This window comes from Bufo gargarizans, chromosome 6 (assembly GCF_014858855.1).
Source record: "Bufo gargarizans isolate SCDJY-AF-19 chromosome 6, ASM1485885v1, whole genome shotgun sequence".
In the NCBI taxonomy this organism is placed as follows: Eukaryota; Metazoa; Chordata; class Amphibia; order Anura; family Bufonidae; genus Bufo; species Bufo gargarizans.
This window is the reverse complement of record NC_058085.1, coordinates 24,536,404-24,551,480: the sequence shown is the minus strand read 5'-3', so window position 1 is coordinate 24,551,480 and position 15,077 is coordinate 24,536,404. Positions and strand designations below refer to the sequence as shown.

Sequence of the window (15,077 nt, the reverse complement as noted above, 5' to 3'; positions counted from 1 at the left end):
TCCGAGAAGACATCCACAAAATCTGAGAGATACTGAGGTAAAGCTGTAGTAGACACACCAGAGATAGATGTGCCAAGACAATTGTCCGAGCAAAATTCACTCCAACCAATGATCTGTCTTGCTTGCCAATCTATAATTGGGTTATGTTTTGTCAACCACTGTTAACCTAAGACTATAGGAGGGGGCAAGTCCTTCATGACAAAACAAGACATGATTTCAACATGTGACTCACCCACCTTTAACTGAATACCATGAGTGAGACTCCTTTGAGAAAGAGGGGAAGAATCAATTGCGAAAACTGGAATCTCTCTTTCTAAAGTGCAAGTACTTAGACCCAGATTTTGAAGAAAAAGAAAATCAATAATGTTTACCACAGTCAATGAATACTTCAACAATAAATTTAAAGTGTAGCGCCACCATAGCTGGAAGGAGAAAACGAGTATTACAGGGAGCTTGCATACCTGCTTGCTCCACCACCCCATTCACACTACCAAGAGTCAGGGATGTTTTTTTTTCTTTAAGTAAACCTCTTTGTGATTCTTTCTCATCAACATGCGGTTTAACAAAAGGACAAACAAAAATAAAATTACCACTTTTCCCACAGTAATAACATAGTTTATGCAACCTCCTAAAGTTCCTACTACCAGAACGGATAGACACCTGACCCAGCTGCATAGGTTCCTCCACTACCCCAGAGTTACATGTCATATCACCCTTGCGCAGAGGGAACCTTACTCCTCTCTCTAATATGTCTATCTAACCGTACTGCCAAAGACATAGCATTCTCCAATGTATCCAGGTACTCATGAAAAGCAAGGGCATCTTTCAATCTCTCAGATAACCCCTCACAAAACTGACTACGTAACGCGGGGTCATTCCACTCTGACTCGGTAGCCCATCTCCTAAACTCAACGCAGTAAGCCTCTGCAGTATGTTCGCCTTGTAATAAATTACGCAATTTAGATTCCGCCATTGAGACCCGATCTGGATCATCATAAATGAATCCCAAGGCTTAAAAAAATTCTTCCACCGACCGGAGGGCCAGAGAACCGGACGGCAGAGAAAAGGCCCAGGATTGCGCGTCCCCTTTAAGCAGGGATATGATTATCCTTACCCTTTGACTCTCATCACCAGACGAAGATGGACGCAGCCGAAAATACAGCTTGCATGACTCTTTAAAGCGGATAAAGTCATCCACACCCCTGCAAATCTATCAGGGAGAGCAACTTTAGGCTCCCCATAAATTTGACTTCCTCCTATTGCACCTGATGTCATAGCATTCTGACACCGTGTGACCGAATTACGCAGATCAGCCACCTCTAGAGATAATCCCTGCATGCGATCAACTAGCGCTTCAATTGACCCCATCTCAAAAACAGCTGAGAAATGGCAGTCAAAGTATTGGCGGGTTATAATGTCACACTGGACAGGATACAAGATACACAGAACACAACAAAACAAATGTCTAGGCAAGAAGCTGGGGATAAAGGTCACCTCCTGACAAATCCCTACCAGCTCTCCCTAGACTTCTATGCCCACATTCAGACCCTGAAGGTGGGAATGAACGTGTCCTCGTGCCTAGGCTGAAAATGCCCTAAAATCCCTAAGATGGTGAAAGGGGGAAACAGGCAGCCTGCTCCCTCAGAACCTGGAGGGGGCAGGCGTCTCTCTAACAGCCTAGACAGAAAACCACAAGAAAACAAAACCAAAGTATCTTGTTCTGAGCAGGAACAGCAATCCTTCCCTCCCTCCCTCCTTCCTTCCTTCTTCTGAACAAGACAGAAGCTATAACCCGCACAGGACACTGGGAGTGGGCGTAATTTAAACTCATACCAACGACCCCACCCAGTGCACCTGAAGGGAGGCAGATACAGCTCAACTCCAAAACAATAACAAAAGGCTACACATGTGCTGCTAACCTAGCAGACCTCCACACATGACCTGAGCAGGGCATGACAGGCGCTCTGGATGACACTGTTATGGGGTTCTCTGTGGATGTCACTGTTGTGGGGGGGGCGCTGTGGATGTCACTGTTGTGGGGGGGGCGCTGTGGATGTCACTGTTATGGGGGGCGCTGTGGATGTCACTGTTATGGGGGGGCGGTGTGGACATCACTGTCATGGGGGCCTTGTGGATGACACTGTTATGGGGGTCAGTGTGAAGCCGGTAATTCTGCTTGTAGATTATAAATATGATATAACGGGCTCCAAAAAGATATTAATAGAGAATTACTAATAACGGAGAAGAAGTGCGCAGGTCTCCAGTGTGAGGCGCTGACGAGACAGAAATTCACAAGTAAAGTGACTAAAATAAACAATAGTAAAATCACCAACCGATATGACAGACATCTGTAGGGGATGTGTCCTCCCCGACGCACGTTTCAGCTGCTGCCTTCATCTTGGGGTTGGTGCTGCTGTGTGTGAGAAGCCTTTTATATCAGTGTATAATATAACACTCGCCACTTTTTATGTGGCGCATGCGCGTACAGGAAGGAAGGAAACCCTGTCCCCGGCACTAAGAGGATACGCAGGGTGAATGGAGCAGAAAGTGGTGGTCTCGTTCTCACCACTCCAGCACAGGGGAGGAGGAGCCTCAGAGTGCAGCGCATGCGCACATGAGGAGGAGTATTAATGCTCCATATTGGAGAAGGGCAGAATGACCCCGGGAAACAGGGAGAGATTCTGGAATTCCTTGGGATTTCTTCATTCAATCCCTCTGGTGTCAGAGTCCGCATCCTGACCCTCCAGAAGTCTTCTCCACCGATCAGCCGTGCAGACCCATCTCTACACCATGTAGGTATCAAACCGCCATCTTTATCATGTGTGATGGTGAAATGACGAACAAAAATTCCCAGTTTTCAAAATGTTAATTTCTCTGCTTTTCCGGCAGATAGTGATACCTCGTAAACTAGTTATTACTTTACATCCCCCATATGTCTGCTTTATGTTCCTCATTCTGTAAATGTCATTTTATTTTTTTAGTTTAGAAGTTTTAGTTTAAAAGTTTAGAAACATTTCTTATAATTTTTACTCAAATTCCCAAACTGCTTTTTAAAGGGGTTCTCCGGGCTATTAATATTGATGACCTATCCTCAAGATAGGTCATCAGTATCGGATTGGCGGGGATTGGACACCCGTCACCCCCACAGCTCAGCTGTATGAGGAGAAGGCGCGCCCCGTCTCCTGTCCTGCTCGCCACTGTCATGTCTATGGCAAGCCGGAAGAGAGACAGGAGACGGCAGGCACGCACAGCGTGTACCTTCTCTTCATACAGCTGATCGACTGGGGGTGCCGGGTGTCAGACCCCCCCGATCTGATATTGATGACCTCCGCTCACCTATGATCTCGATGCGCTGCTGGTTCCTATAGTTCTCCCATGTGCCGGCACAGTTACTTTCGTGTGCGTAGTAGGGATACAGGAACGCCGACTTCTGCTGTTTCAGTGTCCGGAATGGTATGAGGGATAAGTTTATTCCTCTCAATAGGTTGGTGCCGCAATTACACTCGATGGATTAATACCGCAGTTACACCAGACGCATTTCCAAACTGTACGTTTTGTCCCTCAGTGGTTGCAGTAGTATAAAAATGAGGGACCAATCGCTCCTTATCCGGAGCTGCGCTGATATCAGAACCTGGGCCGGACCGGGTCAGGCTGTTCTTGTAGTATTCTAGTCATTCACAATGCACACCCTGCGGTTTCTTCAGTTGTTCTATTTACCAAAAAATGAAACCTACAAATGATGTAGATTATAAAATCCAATATATAGAAAATACAAAACATCCAAGTTGTTTAACAAGTTATAAAACTGGGAATAAGGAAATCTAGAATAAAATAGACACATGTGGTGTAAAAGGGCTAATGTGGTCTTCATTCCGGGGTGTTAGTTCGCTCTGCAGGTCTGTCTGCATTTTATTCTATATATTTTGTTTTATTCCCAGTTTTATGACTTGTTGATCAACTTATGTTTTGTATTTTATATATATATATATATTGGATTTTGTGTCATACCATGAAACTGCCTTGACCTCACACATGTTTCGATCACTATAAAAAGAGAGAACACAACATCTACACTTTATTATCTCCTCCGATGTCTCCTCTTATCTCCAGTTATTGTATTTTACATGAGATTTTGTAGGATTTTACATCGTCTCATCTTCTCTCCATTCAGGTTCCTACAATATAGGATTCGCTCAGTGGAGATCTTCTATATAAGATCCTTTTCCTGATTGACCCGACAAGGATGGATAGGGACAAGATGGCGGAGAGGATAATAAATCTCACCCTAGAGATCCTCTTCTGGCTTACTGGAGAGGTGAGAGATTCTGATGATGTCACATTACATCATCTTCTCTATGTTACTAACAGATGGACATGACTGGAGAGGTGAGGGACTCTGGAGATGTATGGAGTGATAGTTATTACTGTGTCTCTCCATAACCAGGACTACACAGTAGTGAAGAAGACCTCTAGTGAGCGCTGTCAGGACCCTGTGTCTGAAGGATGGGGAAGAACCCTGAGCCCAATCATGGAGTCTCCACCTCACCCCCTGATACATGAGGAAATCAATAGAGAGAAGATCCTAGAGCTCACCAACAAGATGATTGAGCTGCTGACTGGAGAGGTGATAATGCTGGGAATGCTGGGACCTTATACAGGAACACTATGAAGGGATCTGGGTGATGACTGTATCATTGTGTTGTCAGGTTCCTATAAGGTGTCAGGATGTCACCGTCTATTTCTCCATGGAGGAGTGGGAGTATTTAGAAGGACACAAAGATCTGTACAAGGACATCATGATGGAGGATCACCGGCCCCTCACATCACCAGGTAATAGACATGACTAAATACACACGTCCTCTCATTATCTGTATGTAAGGGATGGATTCAGTCACTGGATGTGTTTCCTACTGTTGGAAATTGGCCACAACAACACAAAACTTCTTGAAGAAACTTCTTCCTCAGAAGATTCTTTTGTTTAAGCCTCATTCACACGTCAGTGTTTTGTCAGTGATTTCCATCAGTGATTGTGAGCCAGAACCAGGATTTGAGCCTCCACAGACATAAGGTATAGGGGAAACTCTGTACCTGTTCTGTGTTTAGAGTCTCACCTGGTTTTGGCCTAAAATCTCTGATGGAAATCTGAAGAGCAGCAAGACACCATTGAAGTCAATGTAAAATGTAGGCAGATTATGGCATAAGAGGTAAATGGAAGTGAATTACAGCCGTGGTAAAAGGCAGCGCTCCGTTATAAGTCCTGGACACCGTTCTTTATACCTTAATATTTATATTATATTTTAATTCAAGTTTCTCACTCGTATCATTGGGGGACACAGGACCGTGGGCATAGCTGCTGCTGCCGCCACTATGAGGTGACACTAGTCTGAAAAGTGTTAGCTCCTACTCCTGCACACAGCAAAGAAGAAGACAGAAGAGATGCCGGCTGCACGAGCAAGTGGATTAAGGTGAGTTAAATGTTAAAAAAAAAATTTTTAACCCCTCCAGCGCTATTGTACTATGCATTCTGTATTAAGAATCCTATTATTTTCCCTTATAACCATGTTATAAGGGGAAATAATAATGGTCGGGTCTCCATCCCGATCGTCTCCTAGAAACCGTGCGTTGCGTGATAAATGCACAATATAGAGCATGCTGCGATTTTCACGCAACGCACAAGTGATGCGTGAAAATCACCGCTCATGTGCACAGCCCCATAGAAATAAATGGGTCCGGATTCAGTGCGGGTGCAATGTGTTCACCTCCCGCATTGCACCCGCGCGGAAATCTCGCCCGTGTGAACTCCGCCTTAGGGTCTATTCAGACATCCGTAGTGTTTTGCGGATCTGCAATACACCCGGCCGGCACCCCTATAGAACAGCCTATTCTTGTCCGCAATATTATAATATTAAGAATAATAATACCACAGAGGGGCCAGTATATATTATAATTATACAGAGGGCATTATACTTATGGGCACTACGGGTGGAGGCTAGGTCTGCTATCTGAGGATGATAGTAAAGTGAGAAATATAAACATTTTACTGTGATACTCTGCAGAGATGCGGGTGAAAGAAGGTATCATGGCGGTCTTATGTCCGAATGAAGACGCTGTACGTGTTCTGAATTCTGGGGGCTCACACCCATCTACTACATTATCTGTACTCACAAAGTTATGACTGTGTTATCTGTGGTATTACATAGGACTGCAGGTGACATCTGCTACATTATCTGTACTCAGTTATCACTGTTATCTGTTGTGTTACATAGGACTGCAGATAATATATCCTACATTATCTGCACTCAGAGAGTTATCACTGTGTTATCTGTGGTGTTACATAGGACTGTAGGTGACATGTACTTCATTATTTGTAAAAAGGGGCGTGTGCACAGGTTGTGGGGGGGCAATATATGGCTTGCCCCGGGTGCTGGCAACCCACGCTACGCCACTGGAACTCTGCCCTGTATGTTCCCTGCTGCTTGCTTCCCCTCCTCATTTACACCCCTGTATAATGTACCCTGATAGCCCTCAGTTATATGATACCGTATAACTGAGGGGTATCAAGGTAAATTACAGGGGGTAATATAACTGAAGGATCAGGGTAAATTATACATATGGTAAAACTAAGGGATATCAGGGTACATTATTATACAGGGGTAATATAACTGAGGAGGGCTATCTCAGGCGACATGATGAAGGGGTAATATAACTTATATAATATAAGTTATATTACCCTTGTATAATGTCCCTGATAGCCCTCCTCAGTTATATTACTCCTGTATAATTTACCCTGATACCCCTGTATAATAATGTACCCTGATACCCCTTAGTGTATTTGTGTGTGTGTGTATATATATATATATATATATACACACGCGCGCGCGCGTTTGTGCTTTAGGGTGCACACCCTAATGCAATAGGCTGCGCACGCCTATGTTTCTACTCCTTAATTCTGGGGTAGGGACACTGGTATACCATATCTGGGGGGAGAGGCACACGCCGTTTCAATTTTCCCTGTTGTCTCCCAGGCGGTCACCTTTCATTTTACGCCCCGGCTTTATTTGGGCCTGCCCAGATTTCGGGCCCCGGCCTGCGCTGGTCTATTCCCGGCCCACGGGTAGGGCTCCCAGGGCCGGTATACGCAAGCGGGCGCCTTCGGGTCCCTCCGTTCTCTGGCCGTGCACCACAAATTTAGGCCCCGGTTTCTGGGAAGTGTAGGCCGCAACCGGCGCCTCCCACAGTGATGCAAGGGGCGGGGCTAAGCTTCCCGCAGCTGCTCAGAGGACCCAGCAGGACAGGACCGCAGCTATCTGCATAGACTCTGCTTCAGCCGGCAGCATGATTCTTCAGGGACCACAGGGTCTGGTGTCCTTCATGCTGGTATGACGGTTCATTCCCTCTCCAGCCTTTAGAACAGTAGTGGGCAGCCATGTCCAAACCCACTAGTGACCCCCACATTCCAACACCCGCCACTTATTATGCATGTGTGAAATGCAAAATGAAGTTCCCTCGCGACCAGCCAGACTCTGTCTGCTCCGCATGCTGTGAGCCCACGCAGGTTCTGCCCCCCCAGCCCAAGAAGCCGCATGACTGCCCTGACCGGGTGGAACCGGACTGGGCCCGTGCCTTATCTCGGGCAGTGGAGGACCTCTCTAAGATATCCCAATCCACCCTCACTCTCATGGGTCGATTGGTTGATAAATCTGCATCTGCGCAGTCCGCGCACTCCTCTGGAGAGCACCTTAGGGGCAGAATTTCGCACAAATGGCCCAGAGCAGGTCGTCATTCCTCCTCTGACGCCTCAGCATCTCCCCCCCCCCCCCATGGGTCACACTCAGACGCATCTTCCCTCCCAGGAGAAGTTCTGTCAGATGGGGAAATTGGTGACTCAGACTCTGATATGGAACCCGGAACAATCTTCCAAGGTTGCTTCCATGGTGGACAGCTTAGTTTCTGCTGTCTGTGACACCGTGCAGGATGACTCCCCCTCCACGAGTCACCAGGGAGTGTCTTTTCTTCAAACCAGGCAAACTCCCAAAGCCTTCCCCTTACATGATGACTTTTCGGTTGTCATTGCCAAGGCGTGGGACCATCCAGATCGTCGCTTTAGCATGTCAAAGCGACTTGATCTGCTTTATCCCTTTCCGGCAGATTGGGTGGCTAAGTTGTCCTCTCCTCCCAAGGCGGACCCTCCAGTAGCACGCCTCGCCAAAAACACCGCCATTCCGGTGGCCGATGGCTCAGCTCAGGATCCTGTGGATCGCCGCATGGAGTCTTGGGCGAAGTCCATTTTTTTACGGCAAGTGGATCATCGCTTCGGCCCATTTTCTCTTCCCCTTGGGTCACTAAGGCGTTCTTGGAGTGGGCACTCAGATTAAACCAGGACTTGGCGGCGGACCTCCCGCTCACCGAGCTCCAGTCCTTGGCTCTGCAGATCTCACAGGCGAGGAAGTACCTCTGTGAGGCGTCCTTGGATGCGGGTGCACTTGTTGCCCGCTCATTGGCTCTCGCGGTAACCTTGAGGCGCGAACTCTGGCTTAAGGTTTTGACTCCTTGTCAAAGCGTTCCCTTACCAGCCTTCAGTTTGCCGGCTTCCGGTTGCTACGAGCAGTGAAAGTACCCACCTCCCGCAGGGCAAATCCAGGTGCATGTTTCGCACTAAGCAGACAAGTGCCCAGGCCCAGTCCTTTCGTCGCTTCTCTGGCACGCATCCGGCAGCAGCCACTCCCAGATCCTCCACTCAGGACCAGCAGAGGAAGCCATTCTTCAGGCCTCAACCAGCCTGGCGCCCACGGGCACAGCCTACCTGTCCCTGGTCCGGCAAGCAGATCTCTGCATGAAGATGCACCCCCACCCTCTCAGGTGGGGGGTCGCCTACTCCTTTTTCAAGAAGTGTGGCGGACCCACATCTCTGACGTGTGGGCACTCGAAATTGAAACCTCGGGTTACAAGATTGAGTTTGCGTCCCCTCCTCCACAACGTTTATTTCCCTCCCAACCACCCAGGGATCCAGGTCAGGCTGTCTCCTTTTTCCAGGCACGGGGGGTGATCTCCCGGTTCCTCGGATGGAGCAATTCTTGGGGTTTTATTCAAACCTGTATTTCGTCCCCAAGAAAGAAGGGTCAGTTAGCCCAGTTCTGGACCTCAAGTTGCTGAACCAGTTCCTCCGGGTTCAACACTTCAGAATTTAATCCCTTCGCTCCGTGATTGCTTCACTAAACCGAGGTGAATTTCTCTCTTCTGTAGACATTCGGGACGCGTACTTACATGTCCCTATTGCCCCGGCGCATCAGCGCTTCCTCCGCTTTGCAGTTCCTCCGCTTTGCAGCCTTCTTGGGACTTGAACCTGGTTCTGGGTTCCCTCTAAGTGGCTCCATTTGAGCCTTCAGACACAGTTCCCCTCCGTATACTCTCCTGGAAGGTTGCATTCCTGGTGGCTATCACTTCCATCAGGTGTGTTTTGGAGTTGGCAGCGCTTTCCTGTAAGGAACCCTTTCTTAGTCTGCACCAAGACAAGGCAGTGCTCCGACCTATACCTTCTTTTCAGCCAAAGGTAGTCGCTCCCTTCCATGTCAATGAAGACATCGTTCTTACGTCGTTCTGCCTTTCTCCTTTGCATCCTAGGGAGCGGGCTCTCCATCAGCTGGACGTGGTTAGAGCTCTCAGGATTTACTTATCTGTCTCGAGAACTTTCAACCGTACGGACTCTCTGTTCATTATTCCAGAAGGTCCTCGCAAAGGTTTGGTGGCCTCCAAGGTGACGATTGCCAGGTGGATCCGTTTGGCAATTGCCGAGGCATACCGCTCCCAGGGCAAGGCTCCGCCCCTCGGTATCATGGCCCACTCAACCAGGGTGAGCGTGTATTGGGCTCGCTTCCACCAGGCTTCAGCTTCACAGCTGTGCAAGGCAGCGACGTGGTCGTCCTTGCACACGTTCACCAAGTTTTGCCATTTGCATACTTTTGCATCAGCGGACGCTGCGCTGGGCTGCAAGGTCTTGCAGGCAGCGGTGTCTTGAGCTTCCGCGAGGCAGTTTCCATGGGGGTGTGTTCTTCCCGCGGACTGCTTTGGTATGTCCCACGGTCCTATGTCCCCCAATGATACGAGTGAAAAAACAAGATTTTTGTGAACTCACCTGTAAAATCTCTTTCTCGCTTAGTTCATTTGGGGACACAGCTCCCACCCATTGTTTTCCATTATGGCCGCAGGTGCTGGCGGTTTGTTTGTCAGTGGGGTCCTCAGTTTGGTTTGGCCCTTCCGGCATTACTTGTGTTCTGGTTGCTTTTATGTATGTTTTTTTTCTCCTGCTCCTACTGCTTGGGCACAAACTGATATGCTCTCTCTTGGCTGGACGGGGTATAGCCAGCAGAGGAGGAGCTAACACTTTTAAGCCTAGTTTCGCCTCCTAGTGTCAGGAGCTATACCCACGGTCCTGTTTACCCACAAGTTACACCGATAAAAATGTCCTTATCACGATCTGTTCTTGCATAAAAAATTTGTTCCTGGGGCCTTCCATTAATCCCCTCCAATTTAAGTACCAATCTCCATTTTTCTTTCCAAAGAGCCCCCTGGTCCATAAAGCCAAGATAGTCTCTTTCATTTATCACCGGTCCAACACCAAGGATCGATCATGATCATAAACATGCAAATGGTTAGTTTTAATAGACAAATACATTTATCTTGGCCAAGGCTTCCACTTCTAGTGCAAATATTATATACTTTTTAAAGGTAACCATTCCATCATAACATTTTTTAAATCAATTACTTAAAGGCCTCTATTTTCTGAGCAAAAGTAGTCAGTACTAAAAGTACTCAGTATTCACTTCAAAATGGTGTTTAACTCTTAATCTAAGCTTGTTTTTGCGGTGTAAACACAAGGGGTCCTATTCTGAAATAAGCCTAAATGAGACGTATTTCAGGCGCAGATGTCTACAATTGTCTTCGTGGAGTGGGCGGGGAAGGGAACGGCCGGCAGGCCTGTCTTATTTACCATTTTCTACACATGTTTCAGGTGTAGAAAAGGGTCTAAATGTAAGACAGCTTGGAAGCTCTCTTACATTTAGAACTGGTGCTGGAAGCCCTGAAGTTATGGAGAGGCCCGCGCCTCTTCATAACTTCTGCGGAACCACCGCCAGCTTAGGGCTTTGTTAAGACCTGCGCCTAAAACACAGGTCTTCATAAATGTGCCCCAAGATGTATACCTAAGACAACATGGCTGACTATCCGATCTAATCCTGATTCTGCAGAAGAGAGAACAACACCCGAGAGATGTCCCAGTCCTCTTCTTCCACAGGATAATTCAGAAGAGCATCTCTATGTCCCACAGGATGATCGGGTAGATGGATATATGGGCATGATGGAGGATCACCGGCATCTCACATCACCAGGTAATAGACATGACTAAATACACACGTCCTCTCATTATCTGTATGTAAGGAATGAATTCAGTCACTGGATGTGTTTCCTACAGTCAAGGAAGAGAGAAGAACACCTGAGAGATGTCCCAGTCCTCTTCTTCTGCAAGATGGTTCAGAAGAATCTCACAATGTCCCACAGAATAATCAGGTAGATAGAGATAAGGTCTCATGAAATGTCCCCTATGTACTTTAGAAGGCTGTGAAGATCTTGTCTTCAGTCTTGTTTTATCCACCAGTATTATATGATTTATCCTTGTATAATGAGAAAGATGGAGATGGCAGGATTACAGCTGACCATAGACATTACATGTTGTCTGGATCTTCTCACTATTTTCTGCCTGTATAGACTTTTAACCCATTACGGACACATGACGTACCGGTACGGCATGTGTTGTTTCAAACACCTCCACCCGGCGGGCGGTGATCGGAACAAGGTGCCTGCTCAAATCATGACCCCCCCCCCCCCCCGTGTCGGCAATCGCCGCAAACTGCAGGTCAATTCAGACCTGCAGTTTGCGGCTTTCTATAGTGCGGTGGCGGTGTCATCGGGTCCCCATGGGGCTGTGGGGGGGGAACCGATGGCATGGAAGGCAGCGCGATGCCTTCCTTCCGGTGAAGAGCCACAGCCCCCTGGATCTCACAGCCTCCGGAAGCTGTATGAGTAATACACAGTATTAATCATACAGCCAATGCATTCCAATACAGAAGTATTGGAATGCATTGTAAAGGAATATACCCCCAAAAGTTCAAGTCCCAAAGTGGGACAAAAAAAAAGTGAAAAGAAAGTTTAAAAAATAAAGTTTTCACCCCAAAAATTTAAAATTTCAAGTAAAAATAAACAAAAACGTCATTTTCCCCAAATAAAGTTAAAAAAATTGGTAAATAATAGGGGGGAAAAAAGTATACATATTAGGTATCACCGCGTCCGTATCGACTGGCTCTATAAACATATCAGGTGACCTAACCCCTCAGATGAACACCGTAAAAAATAAAAAATAAAAGCTGTGCTAAATAAAAAAAAAATTGTCACATTACATCACAAAAAGTACAACAGCAAGCGATCAAAAAGGCGTTTGCCCACCAAAATAGTACCAATCTAACCGTCACCTCATCCCGCAAATAATGAGCCCATACCTGAGACAATCGCCCAATAAATAAAAAAAACTATGGCTCAGAATATGGAGACACTAAAACATAATTTTTTTTGTTTGAAAAAAGCTGTTATTGTGTAAAACTTACATAAATAAAATAAAAAGTATACATATTTGGTATAGCCGCGTTCGTATCGACCGGCTCTATAAAAATATCACATGACCTAACCCCTCAGAGGAACACCGTAAAAAAATTTAAAGTGTAATGGCAAGCGATCAAAAAGTCACACGCACCCCAAAATAGTGCCAATAAAACCGTCATCTCATCCCACAAAAACCATACCCTACCCAAGGTAATCGCCAAAAAACTGAAATAATTATGGCTCTCAGACTATGGAAACACTAAAACATGATTTTATTTTGCTTTAAAAATTTAATCATTGTGTAAAACATAAATAAATAAAAAAGTATACATATTAGGTATTGGCGCATCCGTGACAACCTTGTCTATAAAAATATCACATGATCTAACCTGTCAGATGAACGTTGTAAATAACAAAAAATAAAAACGGTGCCAAAAAAAGCTATTTCTTGTTATCTTGCCTCACAAAAAGTGTAATATAGAGCAACCAAAAATCATATGTACCCTAGCTTTTTGGAGTTGTGCATCAGGGGGGCTTCAAATGGGACATGGCGTAAAAAAAAAAAAACAGTCCAGCAAAACCTGCCTTCCAAAAACCGTATGGCATTTCTTTCCTTCTGCGCCCTGCCTTGTGCCCATACAGCAGTTTACGACCACATATGGGGTGTTTCTGTAAACTACAGAATTGGGGCCAAAAATATTGAGTTTGGTTTGGCTGTTAACCAGGGGTCAAGTCCTGGGAAAAAAAAGTGTGGGAACTCACCCAAAATAGCTTAGGTTATTTTTTTCCTCTGGCTTACATCTGTTCTGGAATCACAGCTAAGACAGTAGCCCGTCAGAGGGTCAGTATGCCAAGGCAGTATAAAATCAATTATGGAGTATTCACAGGGTTTCACCCTGATTAAAACGTAGCCTTTATTCAAAGCACTAAAATTACCCAACACAAAATATGCAAAACAAAAAAGAAATATTAAATCAAAAGAGAGGCTGTGTAAACGCAGCAGTCTATTCCACAATACGGGATAGGACAGATTTCTAGGCAGGATGGTGATGGTCTGATGGGGGACCTTTCCCTGATTCTCACCCTATGCTATAGATCCCTGCCTATAGAACAGAATTGCTGCCCCGATGGGGCGATCCCGTATTCAGGAACCTCCTACAAGCCCTCGAAAGGCCCTGAAGACAGATATGCAAAGCACCTAAATAAGGTGCCCTAAGGTGGGTCTTTTAGATACCCTACTATAAATACGAAAAATAATAAACGCTGAGTAAACAATAAAAAAAAATGCTAAGTACATCAAAATAGATGCTGAGTACATCAGAGTAAAAAAGTGCTGAATACATCAAGTTGAGTCATTGCTCAATACATAACGATGAATAGATGCTCAATACAATTTCTGCAATATCGAATTGTATACTGATTAAACACAAACGCCTTTAGTTTTCAAAGGTCATCGCAATTAATTTATAGGTCCCTTTATCCCAATGCGTTTCCCCCAGTGTGTAAAGTGGGCTCATCAGGGGACATAGATGCAGTATTTAGATAGGCATCAGAGGTATTATTTCACAAATGACCCAACTTGGTGCCCAACAATTTTTTGTAACGCCAGTTGATTATAAGTAAAAGATAGATGTTGATATTCTTTCAGCAAAGGCAATAGTGAAAAGGTATAGAAACCTTTTCTACTTGCGCAGTCTACCTCTTGGGAGGGGAGGGCTAATGTTTCTATTGTTAAAACCTGTTAGGCTGCCACGTGGTCTTCTCCTTCTACTTTACCGTCACTATTGGCTCCGGCTAAATTCTGCCTCTGTTCTTCTGTTGGTAAGAAGTTCTGCAAGTGGTAATTCCTCTCTGTGGTGCTGTTGTGGGGGGAAGGGAAAAATAATGATTACACTTACCGGTAATCAGATTTTCCAGACCCCACGACAGCACCCCTCCTTATTCCCTCCCTGCTTCTGGTTTCTTGACTTGAGTTGCACAGGGTGTGAAAAAAATAAAAATAAAAAAAATAAATATATATATATATATAAAAAAAAGGCCAAGGCAGCACTCAGGTCTCCGTGGAAAAAGGATATTTTTATTCACCCATGTGAAAGACAGCAACGTTTCAGCTCACTCCATGGAGCCTTTGTCAAGCTATAATACATAGTGCAAAATCAAGTGTTTATATAGCGTACATAATTAACAAAGTGATTACATGATTATACATCAATTTTTACAAAAACACTATTAAGAACAATATAAATCAAGTGTACATAATTATATCTCACTAAAAACCGATCATATATCGTAAAGTGCTGTGTGTCAAAAGTTCTGGTCATAGAATCATCTAGTTACAGTGCATAACATCATTAATCAATAATTCAAATCAAGTGTACATGATCGTGCTGATTAAAAACAAATAATTCATCTAATAGAGAACTCTCACA

General features: G+C 45.4%; 1 protein-coding gene across 2 annotated transcripts in view; it reads left to right on the top strand.

Annotated features, from left to right (window-relative positions):
* The window catches only part of LOC122940413 (oocyte zinc finger protein XlCOF7.1-like), a 70,976-nt gene that overhangs the window by 13,562 nt on the left and 42,337 nt on the right, over window positions 1-15,077 (top strand). Inside the window, exons 1-3 of one of the 2 annotated variants that reach the window (XM_044297083.1) lie at window positions 4,769-4,830; window positions 11,244-11,384; window positions 11,468-11,562. The exons of the other annotated variant lie outside the window; for it this stretch is intronic. The gene's annotated coding sequence lies outside the window, so the exon portion shown is untranslated. Of the gene's footprint in view, window positions 1-4,768; window positions 4,831-11,243; window positions 11,385-11,467; window positions 11,563-15,077 lie in introns of those variants that run through there. 2 annotated transcript variants of the gene reach the window in all.